At 42.1% G+C, this 15254-nt stretch overlaps 1 protein-coding gene across 1 annotated transcript in view; it reads right to left on the bottom strand.

Annotated features, from left to right (window-relative positions):
- The window catches only part of LOC126461762 (putative phospholipase B-like lamina ancestor), a 161711-nt gene extending 146847 nt beyond the window's left edge, over positions 1-14864 (bottom strand). Inside the window, exon 1 of the mRNA XM_050096021.1 lies at positions 14698-14864. The gene's annotated coding sequence lies outside the window, so the exon portion shown is untranslated. The remainder of the gene's footprint in view (positions 1-14697) is intronic.
- Between the last annotated feature and the right edge of the window lie 390 nt (positions 14865-15254).

Genomic DNA, 15254 nt, shown 5'->3' with positions numbered 1-15254 from the left:
CAAAGTTTAGTGACAAAGAATTGGCTAGGAACCAGTGATTAATGTCTACAAATATTTTATTGGCTGATCTTTCTAAGACTACACTTGATTTGCTATTTATTGCAATGTTTGTATCATCAGCAAACAAAACAAACTTGGCATCTGGTAATGTTACTGATGAAAGGTCATTGATATACACAAGAAAAAGTAAGGGCCCCAAAATGGAACCTTGTGGGACCCCACATGTAATTAGTTCCCAGTTGGATGATGCCTGATAGCTTGATACATGTCTCTTTCCTAATAACACCCTTTGTTTCCTGCCAGAGATATAAGATTTGAACCATTTTGCAGCATTTCCTGTTACACTATAATATTCTAGTTTACTTAAAAGGATATTGTGATTTACACAGTCAAATGCCTTTGACAGATCACAAAATATACCAGTTGCCTGCAATTTTTTGTCTAATGAATTAAGTACATTTTCACTGTAAGTGTAGATAGCCTTCTCAATATCAGAACCTTTTAGAAATCCAAACTGTGACTTTGACAGTATGTTATTTGAGATAAGATGGTTATAAAGACGACTGTACATTACTTTTTCGAAAATTTTTGAGAATGCTGGCAACAGTGAAATTGGACGGAAATTTGATGCTATTTCTTTATCTCCCTTCTTAAACAGTGGCTTAACTTCAGCATATTTCAGCCATTCGGGAAATATTCCACTGATAAACGACTGGTTACACAGATAGCTTAATATGTTACTTAGCTCAGAATCACATTCTTTAATTAACTTTGTTGATATTTCATCATACCCACTAGATGTTTTTGATTTTAAAGATTTTATGATGGACATTATTTCTGTTGGGGTAGTGAGGGCCAAATTCATATTATGGAAGTTACTTGAAATGTCTGGTCTAAGGTAATCCATAGCAGCATCTACCGAACCTGACAACCCCATCTTTTCAGTAACAGTTATAAAATGTTTGTTAAAAAGTTCTGCAACACTATACACATCTGTCACCAATGCATCATTTACTCTTAATGCTATTTGTTCCTCTTCATGTCTGGTTCTACCGGTCTCCTCCTTCACTATATCCCATATTGTCTTTATTTTGTTATCTGATATGACTATCTTTTCCTTGTAATATATTTGCTTTGACATCCGTATTACAGTCTTTAATATTTTGCAGTATTTCTTATAATGTGCTATAGCATCAACATTGGAAATGTTTCGGATTGACAGATACAGTTTTCTTTTTGTTTTACAAGATACCCCTATTCCTCGAGTAATCCATGGCTTCTTTGTAGACTTTGCTCTAACCTTGGTAAGTTTTGGGGGAAAGCAGTGTTCAAATAAGGTAAGCACTTTATTAGCAAAAATGTTATATTTTTCATTCATGCCATGAGCACTGTAAACATCAGTCCAGTGAATGTCTCTGAGGAGTGTCCTAAAATAATCAATTTTTGGCTTACTGATTACCCTCTTGAGCTCAGATTTAACAGATTTTATATCCTGTTCAGTATTAACATTTAACAGAAGGAACTGCATGTCATGGTCTGAGAGGCCATTGACTATTGGTTTTGTAATATAATTTTGTTCATTTGACTTTTCTATAAAGATATTATCAATGGCTGTTTGTGAGCAAGTGGTTATCCTAGTGGGGAACTTTACTGTGGGAATTAAGTTGAATGATAGTGTTACTAACTCAAATAGGTTCTTATTGGGAGAGTCTTTAAGGAAATCTACATTGAAATCACCAGCAACCACTATTTCTTTGTTTTTGGTTGTTAAATGGGCCAGTACAGCTTCAAGGTGGTTTACAAACAGATTAAAGTTACCTGCAGGTGCTCGATATACACTTAATATTATGAAAGATTTTTTGTGAAAATCTAATTCTGTTGCACATGCTTCCATATGCTGTTCTAGGCAAAATTTATGAATGTCTATGTTCTTAAATTTATGACAGTTCCTGATGAATGTGGCAACTCCTCCTTTCTCCATTTCTGATCTACAATAGTGAGATGCTAACCTAAACCCTGTAACACTTAAAAGTTCTATACCAGTGGTCACATGATGTTCAGAGAGGCAGATTATGTCAGCTGGGTTTGAAGACTCTAGTTCATCTATGCAGATAGTTAATTCATTAATTTTATTTCTCAGTCCTCGAATATTTTGATGCAATAAAGATAGCTGACATTTCACATTGACTGACTTAAAATTGGATGGAGTTAAAATATCCGCTGACAGTTGAAAATTCTTAACCAATGGCTGTTTATGTTGATGTAATAAGCTGGAATTATGTTTTTTGATTTCTTTCTCAAACTGAAGGTTTGTCTCAGTTCTAACCTCTCTTAAAATTTGTTTTCTTTCTGTCCTCCCTACCCTAAAAAAGGGTCTTTTCTGAATCCTATAACCACTGGTATTTTACCACTCATGACAGTGCCTCCCCCCTTTAACTTTCCTGCTATTTCCCCAGCCAATTTACCCTTCCCCTTCCTGTTGAGGTGAAGGCCATGCCTAGTATAATCCCACCTACTGACAGAATCAACATGAACCACACCAATGTGTGACCCCGCACCCGACACGAGCAGCCGTTCCAGCTCCAAATTAACTCTCTTGACAGAAGAGTTCAAATGAGGTCGGTCATGGCGCCCAAGAACAGATACAAACTCAACACTGGTATGCCTCGATGCTGATGCAATCTTCGCCAGGTCACACTCTATGCTGTACCCAGGATCTCTGTCAATACTGTTACCTGCCCCACCCACTATAACCACGGTGTCTTCCTTAGTGAAATCTTTGCAAAGTGATCCTAAATCCTCTGTCACCTGCTCCAGACCAGCACTAGGTTTAAAAAAATTGGTGACCTGGTATTCTGATCCTAGTTCATCCTGCAAGAGTTGGCCAACACCTCTTCCATGGGAACTACCTAACAACAACACTTTCTTTCTCTTTACTGATTTCCCTACATTCTTACTTTTCAATTTGCTGCTGAAAGTTTGTTGTGCCCTGTCTACACCTGTAACTGCTTGAGGCTCACCAGCTTCTAACTGAAGCAACAGGTCAAATCTATTTTCCACATTCACCATAAAGCTGTCAGACAAAGTTTGAAACGTCCCCTTTGAACAATTCTTACATGACTGTGCTTTAACCTGACACACAATATTTTTAGCGCAACGCAATCTGACTTTCAAAAATCTCTACAAAAGAATGGCCCTGACTAACATTAAACTGAATCACTTACCTCACAAAAATCTTCGCTGCTCAAGCTACTGCAATACAGCGAGCGCCACTACTGCCAGCTAAATAAAAGATTCAAACTATGGAAGGCACTAACTACTGATAGGGATAGTTAGCAAATGAAAGATATTAATAGAGAACAAACAATGTATTTACCTTAATATCATCACAAGTCATAATATATATATCAGTTCATGACAAATTGGAAACCTCCGCCATCTCTCTCCCCACATCCACCACTGCTGGCGGCTCACCTCCAACTGCGCAACGCTACGCGCTGTTCACATCCAGCTGCCGCTGCCCAACACTACAATGGCAGACAACAATGCAAACTAGCGACAGACTGCACACAGCACAGCCAGTGATTTTCATATTGAGCGCTACGTAACGTTGCCAATAAGAAAACATAAACAGCCTACTTACATAGAGAAAACATAAACAGCCTACTTACATAGAGAAAACATAAACAGCCTACTTACATAGCCCCCATGCTCCCCACAAAAAATTTTACAAATTTTTTTTTGGACAGTGGCCAATAATGATTTGATAAAATTTTTCATAATTACAATAACAAAGAAATCAAATGCACACACTTATTGATACAACGTTGGTCAAAAGTTAAAATTTTGTCACAGTCCATAAAGACAGTCCTGATCATTCATTACGGTAAAATATAGTGTTTTTCTCAAAGTCTGAGCAGTAGAAGAAAATGCACACGGAAGTAGTGGATTTCCATGCTGTCTTGAAGAAGTAGTGTTGTCCTTCCAACGGAAAGACAGTGCTGACTCTCGACATGCAGACAAGTAATGGGCCACAACAGAGCAAACCCACAGCAGAGTCATTCGAAGTTTGGAAGAATATTGGTAGGTGGGTCATCACAGAGCAGACCCACTGGAGTCCTGGTAGAGATTGTGGTATTGGTGGGCCACCAGAGGTGCAGACCCACTGCAGTCCTTGTAGAAATAATGGCGTTGGTGGGTCATCATAGATGCAGACCCACTGTAGTCCTTGCAGAGATAATGGTATTGATGGATCATCAAAGATGTAGACCTACTGTAGTCCTTGTAGACACGGCCAGCAGCCATCTGTTGCAACTGTGCAGGTGCACAATCACCATCGAAGAGTCTTGCGGAGAATATAGCAAGTCCATAAACCACCACTTGTGCACTCACAAAGTTTTTGAAATTGTCCTTAGAACCAGCAATGCTGTTATCCAGTCCCTGGCTGAATTATTAACACATGTGCAAACACTAACAGTCCCAACTTCTCACATATTGTCCATATACTATGACCAACAGAAACGTGTGCAGTGAAATGTAACTAACAAGTTAATAATATCATGAACTGGTGACAAGTACAATTTTATAACACATATGAAACGTCCCCTTTGAACAATTCTTACATGACTGTGCTTTAACCTGACACACAATATTTTTAGCGCAACGCAATCTGACTTTCAAAAATCTCTACAAAAGAATGGCCCTGACTAACATTAAACTGAATCACTTACCTCACAAAAATCTTCGCTGCTCAAGCTACTGCAATACAGCGAGCGCCACTACTGCCAGCTAAATAAAAGATTCAAACTATGGAAGGCACTAACTACTGATAGGGATAGTTAGCAAATGAAAGATATTAATAGAGAACAAACAATGTATTTACCTTAATATCATCACAAGTCATAATATATATATCAGTTCATGACAAATTGGAAACCTCCGCCATCTCTCTCCCCACATCCACCACTGCTGGCGGCTCACCTCCAACTGCGCAACGCTACGCGCTGTTCACATCCAGCTGCCGCTGCCCAACACTACAATGGCAGACAACAATGCAAACTAGCGACAGACTGCACACAGCACAGCCAGTGATTTTCATATTGAGCGCTACGTAACGTTGCCAATAAGAAAACATAAACAGCCTACTTACATAGAGAAAACATAAACAGCCTACTTACATAGAGAAAACATAAACAGCCTACTTACAAGTTCTAGGCCTGTTCCTCCTGTTGCCTGTTGCCACTTCCCACCTCTCTTTACCCTTCTCCCTCCTTAACCTGTCAAGATCTCCCCTGGCCTTGTCTAACTCAGCCTGAAGGGCAGCAATTTTCCCCTCCTGTTCCAGTATCTTCCTATCTCTACTACAAATCCTACAAAACCACTGATGAGTCTCATTTACTTCCCCTATTCCCACGCCACTACAGTCACCCACATGGAAAAAACTACAGCACCCATCACACCAAAGCCCCGATCTAACAATTCTACGGCAAGTCAAGCACTTTTCACTCATGATAAACGTAATAATTTATTAAGAATAAGTCAGTTAAATTACAGATAAACACGAAAATATGGTTACACAAATTTGGCCTATACGCAACTGTGTGTAAACAAAAACAAAAGTGCAAAGTTTCTGAAACAACAAGTTAAACTTTACGCTACTTTCCGGAAATGCTAGTTAAATAATGAAGAGGTACGCTAAGTTAAATTGCTGGAGAGAGCAAGGAACAACTAAACGAAATTCTATAGATTTGCTGCAGCAGAACGTAAACAGAAAATACGACTGTACGGTCTTTTCGCGTTTTCTGCTATATTACGTAATGAGAAATGAAACCTTTAATGGTACACTTAAACGGCTCACTAATACACTTATTTACCACGTAATCAGTACTAATCTATGTGTTTTATAATCTAAAATAACTTATCTTTACGAGAACACCAAACCTCGCGCTAGTCGCTTGGCTGCAGGGCTGCCAACTTGGATGTATTTTAAATTTAGTTCTGCGGTAGCAGACAGGCGACACGGCATCTGATTCACCAAGCAATGGAGGGCTCGTTGGTTGTCAACTACTACAAAGTTCGTGCTGTCATCGGATGAATGGAACACCCTTAAAAATGGTTCAAATCGCTCAGAGCACTATGGGACTTAACATCTGAGGTCATCAGTCCCCTAGACTTAACAAGGGAACCTCCACATTGAACCCCCCTCAGATTTAGTTGTAAGTTGGCACAGTGGATAGGCCTTGAAAAACTGAACACAGAACAATCGAGAAAACAGGAAGAAGTTGTGTGGAACTATGAAAAAAAAGCAAAATATACTGAGTAATGCCGGCACGGTAGTTCAGCGTGTTCGGTCAGAGGGCTAGCTGCCCTCTGTAATAAAAACTGAGTTAATCGATCAACAACGAACTTAAACGGATGTCTTACGACGTCCGCCCCGAACAGATGCAACGAACAAAAGCGAACAAAATGAGATTAAAAAAAAAAAAAGCGCCGTGGTTAGCGTGAGCAGCTGCGAACCGAGAGGTCCTTGGTTCAAGTATTCCCTCGAGTGAAACGTTTACTTTCTTTATTTTCGCAAAGTTATGATCTGTCTGTTCGTTCACTGACGTCTCTGTTAACTGTAATAAGTTTAGTGTCTGTGTTTTGCGACTGCACCGCAAAACCGTCTTCGGGTTCCACCTCGTTCCACGACTTCTTTGCAATATTTAGCCGGTCGCGGTGGTCTAGTGGTTCTAGGCGCTACAGTCCGGAACCGCGCGACTGCTACGGTCGCAGGTTCGAATCCTGCCTCGGGCATGGATGTGTGTGATGTCCTTAGGTTAGTTAGGTTTAAGTAGTTCTAAGTTATAGGGGACTGATGACCACAATAGTTGAGTCCCATAGTTCTCAGAGCCATTTGAACCATTTTTTTGCAATATTTAATTGTGCTTTTTTCCTCCATCCTTAAAATTTCTTAAATTTATTTGTTACTTCACTCCATAATCTATATTTGCGTCTTTTAATTGGTTTGGACAGTAACCTGTATTGGAGCATTTCCTTCATGTAACCCAAAGAAATACCATCAGATTGAAGTCGCAGTATTTCCTCTTCGTGTTCTTCGTACGGATCGTCAACAATCTCACCATCTGGTACATACAGCCCCGCAGCAATCAGCAAGGTATCGTCATCACCACACGTAGTGTTTATCAACAAATGTAGTAAAGAATCATACAAATGTTCGACAATCGTTCGATTCCTTAAGGAACTTCCTGATTCCTTACAGTTCGGAAAATATTCATTGACCTTGTTATTGAAGTCGCGAGCTATATTTGCTGGATTCATATTGCCCACGGAATACATCTCACGTATTTAATGCACTCTCGTCCAAAGTAGCGAAAAGTCAACTACCAGCCAGGGAGCCTCGATAGCAGGAATACTCTTTCTTCCATGCGCTGTAGTCGACTGACATCGTGTATTTCGATTTTTGTTTAGGTGTAGCATCCCCATACTACGGCGCAGTTATCTCGCATCGGACGGACGGACCGACAGCTGCTCACGCTAACCACGGGGCCATGGCGCTCGTGCACTTATTCTGTCCTTGATGTTGCATATGTTGCACATGGACTACTCAGTTTGTATATTTCGCTTATTTTTTCATAGTTCCACACAACTTCTTCCTGTTTTCTCGATTGATGTGTGCTCAGTTTTTCAAGGCCTATCCACTGTGCCAACTTATAATTAAATCTGAGGGGGGTGCGATGGGGAGGTTCCCTTGTTAGAACTACTTAAACCTAACTAACCTAAGGACATCACACACATCCATTGCCGAGGCAGGATTCGAGCCTGCGACCGTAGCAGTCGCGCGGTTCCGGACTGAAGCGCCTAAAAACCTGAACATCCTTATTTCGACCAAAATGCCGCTCGTGTAAAACGTCGCTTGTTAGGAATCAAATATGTCGACGTGGAGAACTGACAGAACGACAGTATGGGTAGCAGTGTACTTTTGTCTGCCGTAGTTCAGTACAGAAGAGAGCTAGGGCGGGAGCTCCCCGCGTGCGCTTCACGGGGCAACGCTAGTAGCTTCCTTCGCTAACAGGTAGCTCGGGTTTGCTGACCGCCCCCACGCATGCAACAGGTGGCGCGCCACAACCTGCAGTTGTTGCCTTGGCAACGCGTTCTGTGCCAGGCTTCGCGAGCTGCGTGAACACGCGCTGCGTGCGTGCGCCTTGCGCCACAGCTGAGCGCCTCCAGGCAGCCAAATCGCGGCCACGTGCACCAGAGCCAGAGCCCCGGAAATTGCCTCACGTGGAACCCGCATAAACGCTGCTATCGCGGCCGGCGCGCGCAATGCCGCACACGCTTCGCGCAGTAACTGGCTCGAATCTGCGTCAGCACGCAATTGGAACAAACGCAAAACGCCAGCGCCGACTTCTTTTTATGCTTTGGAATGTGCGTCAAAAGGATCCAATTTATACACTCAAAACGTGTATGGTCTGCTTACAAACGTTCCTGCTTAAACTTAGACGTTCGTGCTTAAGGGGGGTAGGACGTCAAACGGGCCGACTTGGAGCAGGAGAGGCTTCACAGTACATTTTAATTTCCACTGTCTATACTTTTACAAATTAATTCATAAAACTTTGTCAGGATGACCAGGAAGCATTCAGAATTTACACTCACAGCAGTGGAAGTTCGAAAACATAACAAAATAAATATTTTTTCACATGTGAAATTTCATCATTTTTTTCACTTACTAATGGCAACATTTGTTGCTATAGGTACACTTTTCTTCATAAGTAAGAGAGATTCATCGATGAATTTTGCACAGCATACAAGCCATACTCAAAGGTGTATGAAACTCTGGAATTTTACAAATCTCTTAAAAACTGTGGTAAAAATTGAGGTAATTAACTAGAAAATTTGTGTTTTTTTTCTAAACATGAAGTTTAAAATATAACAGCTCATTCGTTTTTTCATAAATTAAATAAATTCTGGAGTCTCATACACCGGTAAGTATGGTTTGTATGCTGTGCAAAATTCATCGAAGAATCTCTCTTCCAACTTATGAAGGAAAGTGTACCTATAGCAACAAATGCAGCCATTAGTAAGTCAAAGGATGATGAAATTTTACATGTAAAAAAAAATTATTTTGTTATGTTTTCGATCTTCCACTGCAATGAGTGTGAATCCTGAATCCTTCCTGGTGATGCTGAAAAAGTTTTATGAATTTATTTGTAAAAGTATAGACAGTGGAAATTAAAATGTCCTGTGATGCCTCTCCTGCTCCAAGTCGGCCCGTTTGACGTCCTACCCCCCTTAAAGAAGGCAAAAAAAAATTCCTATGTGGATGAAGTAGGCGAAGAACGAACAATAATTAGTAGGACAGGAGCCGTTATACAGAAGTACAGCCTTTGATACAGATAACTCGTTGGTATACCAAGCCAACGGTGTGAAGTGAACCGTATTACACGACAGTAGCACATGTAACATTTAATTAGGGTCGGTTTAATGAAATTTCTACATCTTCTGAAACTTACTGACGCTGCTCTTTATACACGCCAAGACAAAGAAGACATCGATATCATATGAGTGTCCCGACAAGAAAGCTGCGGCAAATCGAACACAGAAGTAATTCAGCGCTATAGGGTACAAGGCTGTCCACTGTATTGTGGACGACAAACAGAGTTTATGAATTTCTGTACACCGTTGTCCGTCCCCGGTAGCTGAGTAGTCAGCGCCACAAAATGTCAGCCCTAAGGGGCCCGGATTCGATTCCCGGCTGGGTCGGAGATTTTCTCCGCTCAGGGGCTGGATGTTGTGTTGTCCTAATCATCATTTTATTCCCATCGACGCGGAAGTCGCCGAAGTGGCGACAAATCGAAAGACTTGCACCCGGCGAACCGTCTACCCGACGGGATGCCCCAGTCACACGACATTTATTTATTTGTACACCGTTACAATAAGATGGCTGGGTTCCATATAATCGGGCAATGGAAAATGTAGATTCTGTGAGTGTTTTAACTGTGTAATCATCGCTAGGAAGACTTTTTAAACCAGGAATGAGCCGATTCGTGCAGTACGAGACACATGCCATTACAGCAGGACGGAGAACAACCGAAACGAATAAAGACATCGGCTTTAGGAGTGACTCCAAAGCGAGTGGACATACACATCATAGTGCACGCGTACAGAGAATTCTACTACTATTACGGAATCATACTACTAATTTCGAAAATTCTGTAACTATGACCGTATTATCACAATACTATAGGTCATAATAAACACAGTTAAAAAAAGATTCACTTGCGCCTTGTAAGAAGCACATGGCTAGACCTTCAGTTAAATTTTTAATTACATTATTGACGTCCCTCTCTTTCAGATATGAACAAACTGCGCAGAAAAATGTGTCTCCTTCCATCACGCTGAAGGAACAAGTAAATACTGGATAACGCGCGATGGACTTCAGCCGTGTATTTCCTTCAGTAAACAAATAGGTACAGGTAATATACATTATCTCCGACAGGGAAAAGTAAACAACAGGAACTGAAGATTACCAGAGAAGTGCTCGGATGCAAAATGGTGCGAGGCAGCGATGGAGTCTTTCTTTGCTGCTCAACTTATACATCGAAGTGACAACGAAGAAAATGAACAGACGATTCAGAAACTGGATTAAAATGCAGGGCCAAGGCATATCAATTGCAAGATTTTCTGTTAACATTACTATTCGCAGTGAAATTGAGGAAGCATTAGGGGGTCAGTTGAATATAAGAGAAACAAACATTAAAGTGTCAAGTAGAAACAAAAAGTGATTTTCAACAACCTTAAAATTAATATTGGGGATTACGCCGCAGCCAAAGTGAACGAATTATATTACCTTGAAAGCAAAGTAAAGGGTGAAGAATGAAATAAGGAGTACACCAGAAGCAGACTACCACGGACAAAGAGTTCATCTATTGCCAAAAGAAGAGAGGTAGTATCAAACACAGGGCTTAATCGGAGGAAAATATTTATGATAATGAAAGTTTAGGGCGTAGCATTGTATGGAAATCCGTGTGGCAAAACGAAAAATAATGGAGTAGAAGCTTCTGAGATGGTTTGTCGTGGGACTCATAAAAATTTAGTGGATTAATGAGATTATAAATGAAATTCTCTGCAGAACCGTTGACGAAAGGATTGTGTGGGGAACACTAAAGAGAGGAACGGACAAAATGATAGGACGGCGAAAAACCGTTGTAATAGAGGCCGTCGTAATGGGCAGAAATTGTATGGGAAGACAGAGATTGTAACATATAGAGGAAATAATTGTAGACGCTGAAAGTGCTGCTCTGAAATGAAGCGATGCTCACAGGAAAGAAAAATGTGGCGGGACCCACCAAAAGAGTCGGACGACAGAAAAAAGAAGAATATATTCGCACTTGGCGAACAATGCTTCACCATAAGTTACTGACCTTCCACCGTTCCAGATAAGTTCACATATCAGTACAGCAAACGTGTTTCGTTGTATTTTGCATAAGGGACATCACGTGGTCTGGGAAACAACTGATAACGCTAGGCAGACTTAAGCTATGTATTTCCTTCCGCATCTGCCTCAGTATGTCCGGACAAGTATCTGTCTTCAAAACCTAGACACTAGTATTAAAAAAAAAAAAAAAAAAAAAAAAAAAAACATATACTGAGTTAAAATATCATCAGCAGTATTATGTTGACGTGTCAGCACTGGAAACACTTTTGCATAATAGCACATATTACGAAACCATACGAAACGCTGCAGTCAGCTTTTTTATGAGTGCTAAAGAATCTGGAAGTGGTCGACACGCACATCTGAAGCACACAAAACGCCCTACAGCAGCCACTGTTCGAGGGTACTGAATGAGCGACGTGGTGAAGATATTGGTCACCCATTCAGGTTCGAATCCACGTCGTGCCACCATCCCAGTTAAGATTGCCTCTAAAAAGTACTCGACCGATTCCCTTGATTCCTTGCCCATTCCAAGATTGTAGTCGCTCTCCATTGACTGTGTTTTCGACGGAGCGTCCAGTCCCAGTCTTTCCTTATTCAGAATGTGCAGTAACCATATCTAGTTGAAACTCTAGTGGATAGATCGAGAATTAAAAAAAAAAAAAAAGAGATAGCACGAATGCGACATATTTCACTTTCGGTGCAGTGTCAAAGAAAAAAATGAAACTAAGAAGTCTACTGATGAGCATTGAGAATGATGCGTGTTGACCAGACAGACGTTTCTCAGCAATGTTCATTTAGTGATTTCTACAGGAAAACCAGGAGTAGCTCATGAATCCGTACATATCCATCGTGTGAAGCTTGTGAGCCGTAGACCACATGGAGAGTGCTTCTGGCGAAATTAGTCTTTCCTAACTGGCATTTTATGAGGTGATAATACAATGCACAATAAAATTTACTCTAGTCATTCGCTTAACAATGATTTCAAGGGTATGGGTGAATTAAAGTAATTTTGAGCTTTATATAATATCAGTTTGGGGAAGTTACTACCGAACTTTCTGGTAAGTATTACTGTTCAACGGTGTCAAAAGGAACTCGGAGGAATCTAATCTCCTTTAGTGGTTCCCTGACAAGAAAGCAGAAACGTCTACAAACAGCTAAGTAGTGACTGTTGTGCCCCAGGCGAATGAGACGGTACCTTTACTGTTCATGCTGTACACAAATAACTTATCGTTTATTATTAGCTGTAATATCAGGTTGTCCCACATGATGCCGTTATCAGTGCGAAATTCAATCCAGTAAGAACTGGAGTAATATCCAGTTGCATCTCGACAAACTATCACCCTGATGTCAAGGCCAGAAACTTGTTCTCAATACAGGAAAATACGTTATGTACTTCACGAAACGTAAAAGCATGGTGTCCTTTAAGTATAAGATTAATGAGTCACAACTATAATCGGGCGTGCCATGCAAATATTTGGGAGCACCAGTTTGTGGAGGCATGAAATAGAGTGACCATACAATCTCACAAGGGAACCTCCCCATCGCACCCCCTTCAGATTTGGTTATAAGTTGGGACAGTGGATAGGCCTTGAAAAACGGAACACAGATCAATCGAGAAGACAGGAAGAAGTTGTGTGGAACTATGAAAAAAATAAGCAAAATATACAAACTGAGTAGTCCATGTGCAACATCAGCCACATCAAGGAGGATATAAGCTCAGGACCGCCGTGGTCCCGTGGTTAGCGTGAGCAGCTGCAGAACAAGAGGTCGTTGGTTCAAGCCTTCCTCAAGTGAAGAGTTTACTTTTTTTATTTTCGTAAAGTTATGATCTGTCCGTTCGTTCATTGACGTCTCTGTTCACTGTAATAAGTTTAATGTCTGTGTTTTGCGACCGCACCGCAAAACCGTGCGATTAGTAGACGAAAGGACGTGCCTCTCCAATGGGAACTGAAAACATTTGATCGCAAGGTGATAGGTCAACCGATTCCTCCACAGGAAAACATGTCTGATATATTCTATACGACACTGGTGATGGCATGTGCGTCACATGACAGGAATATGTTGTCGACCCACCTAACTTATACACTTGGCCAATTGGTAAAAAGATTCTTCTACCGTGCCCGATTTAGGTTTTCTTGTGGATGTGATAATCACTGCCAAAAAAGTGATGAAAACATAACGGACGGACAGATAATAATTGTCCGAAAATAAAAAATTTCACTCGAGGGAAGACTTGAACTAAGGACCTCGCGATCCGCAGCTGCTGACGCTAACCACGGGACCACGGCGCTCCTGAGCTCTGACGGTCCTTGATGTTGCCTATCTTACACATGGACTACTCAATTTGTATATTTTGCTTATTTTTTTTTCATAGTTCCACACAACTTCTTCCTGTCTTCTCGATTGATCTGTGTTCCGTTTTTCAAGGCCTATCCACTGTGGCAACTTATAACTAAATCTGAGAGGGGTGCGATGGGGAGGTTCCCTTGTCAGCCGGCCGCTGTGGCCGAGCGGTTCTAGTCCGGAACCGCGCTGTTGCTGCGGTCGCAGGTTCGAATCCTGCCTCGGGCATGGATGTGTGTGAGGTCCTTGGGTTAGTTAAGTTTAAGTAGTTCTAAGTCTAGGGGACTGATGACCAAAGATGTTAAGTCCCATAGTGCTTAGAGCCATACAATCTCATTTCTATGTAGGTAAACCAAATGGTCGGTTAATTTTCATTGGTAGAGCACTTTTAAGCAGCAGTTTGTATGCTACAGATGAGGTTGCACACAAAACTCTTGTCCATCCCATGGGACCCATATCAAGCCAACTTCACGGGTAACACGGACAGTATGCAAAGAACGGAGCTCTAAATGGCCAAATGCTCGCTTGAGTGCCGAGAGAGTGCAATTGAAATGTCGAAAAGTCTTATTCTCAAGGGGGGACGTAGAATTCGCGTGACGACCCGTTTAGAAATCTTCAAGAAACGCCTCCAAGGGCAGGAACCACAAAAATTCTTCAGCTCCCTATGAGCTCAAACAGTTAGGTATACAGCAGGCACATAGTAATACGTGCAGTCTTCTTGCCGAGCTCCATACTTGAACCCTCACATAGTAATTAATGAAGTACCCTCTGCCACACGGTTCACAGCGTATAGTCTTGGGATGTCTGGTCGGGTACTTTTTACCCGTGCTTGTACTCTGCGGGCGGGCAGAGCTAAGAGTTAGGGAGCAGAGCAGACAAGATCAGAAGGGATCGGGCGGCCAGCAGCCTAGGCTCACCTTGTCATCGAGGTCGTAGTGTACAGGCGCTGCGCTGTCGTAGTACCGGCGACTACATTCCTCACGGTCGCGACTGTCGAGGACTTGAAACCGCTCCGATTAGTCCCAAGCCCGGTGGCTCGCTGATGCGTGCTGCTGGCTGTCTGCTGGCGGAATGGGCGCCCCGTGGCTGCGCGCACGCGAGGCTGCTGGCCCTGCCGGAATGCCCGTCACGTGACCGTCTGGGGCGGCGGGGTGGGGGCAGGCGGCCGTTCCACTCGTCTGGACGCCGCACACCCACTCTGGCACGTGGTCCCTTCCGTCCCGTTTCTCAGAAGTGACTCTGACCGACAAGGGCAGGGTACAAAGAAAAAAAATGTGCGTTTGGTCTCGACTGTGTGGTAGGCCAGGAGCTCAGAATGGCAACGCAAGTAGGGTTGCCAGGCGAACGACTTTAGCCGGACATTTTTACGGCCGTGTCCATCCAAATATATACCAGTTGCATGGGCAGCTGTACCTGTACACGCCATCCAAGCTCTCTGTTTGACTCAATGCCCAGGCGTATCAAGGCCGTTATT

The sequence above is a fragment of the Schistocerca serialis genome, chromosome 1 (genome assembly GCF_023864345.2).
Source record: "Schistocerca serialis cubense isolate TAMUIC-IGC-003099 chromosome 1, iqSchSeri2.2, whole genome shotgun sequence".
NCBI lineage: Eukaryota > Metazoa > Arthropoda > Insecta > Orthoptera > Acrididae > Schistocerca > Schistocerca serialis.
The sequence above is the reverse complement of the archived record's forward strand: the minus strand, read 5'-3'. Positions and strand labels throughout refer to the sequence as shown.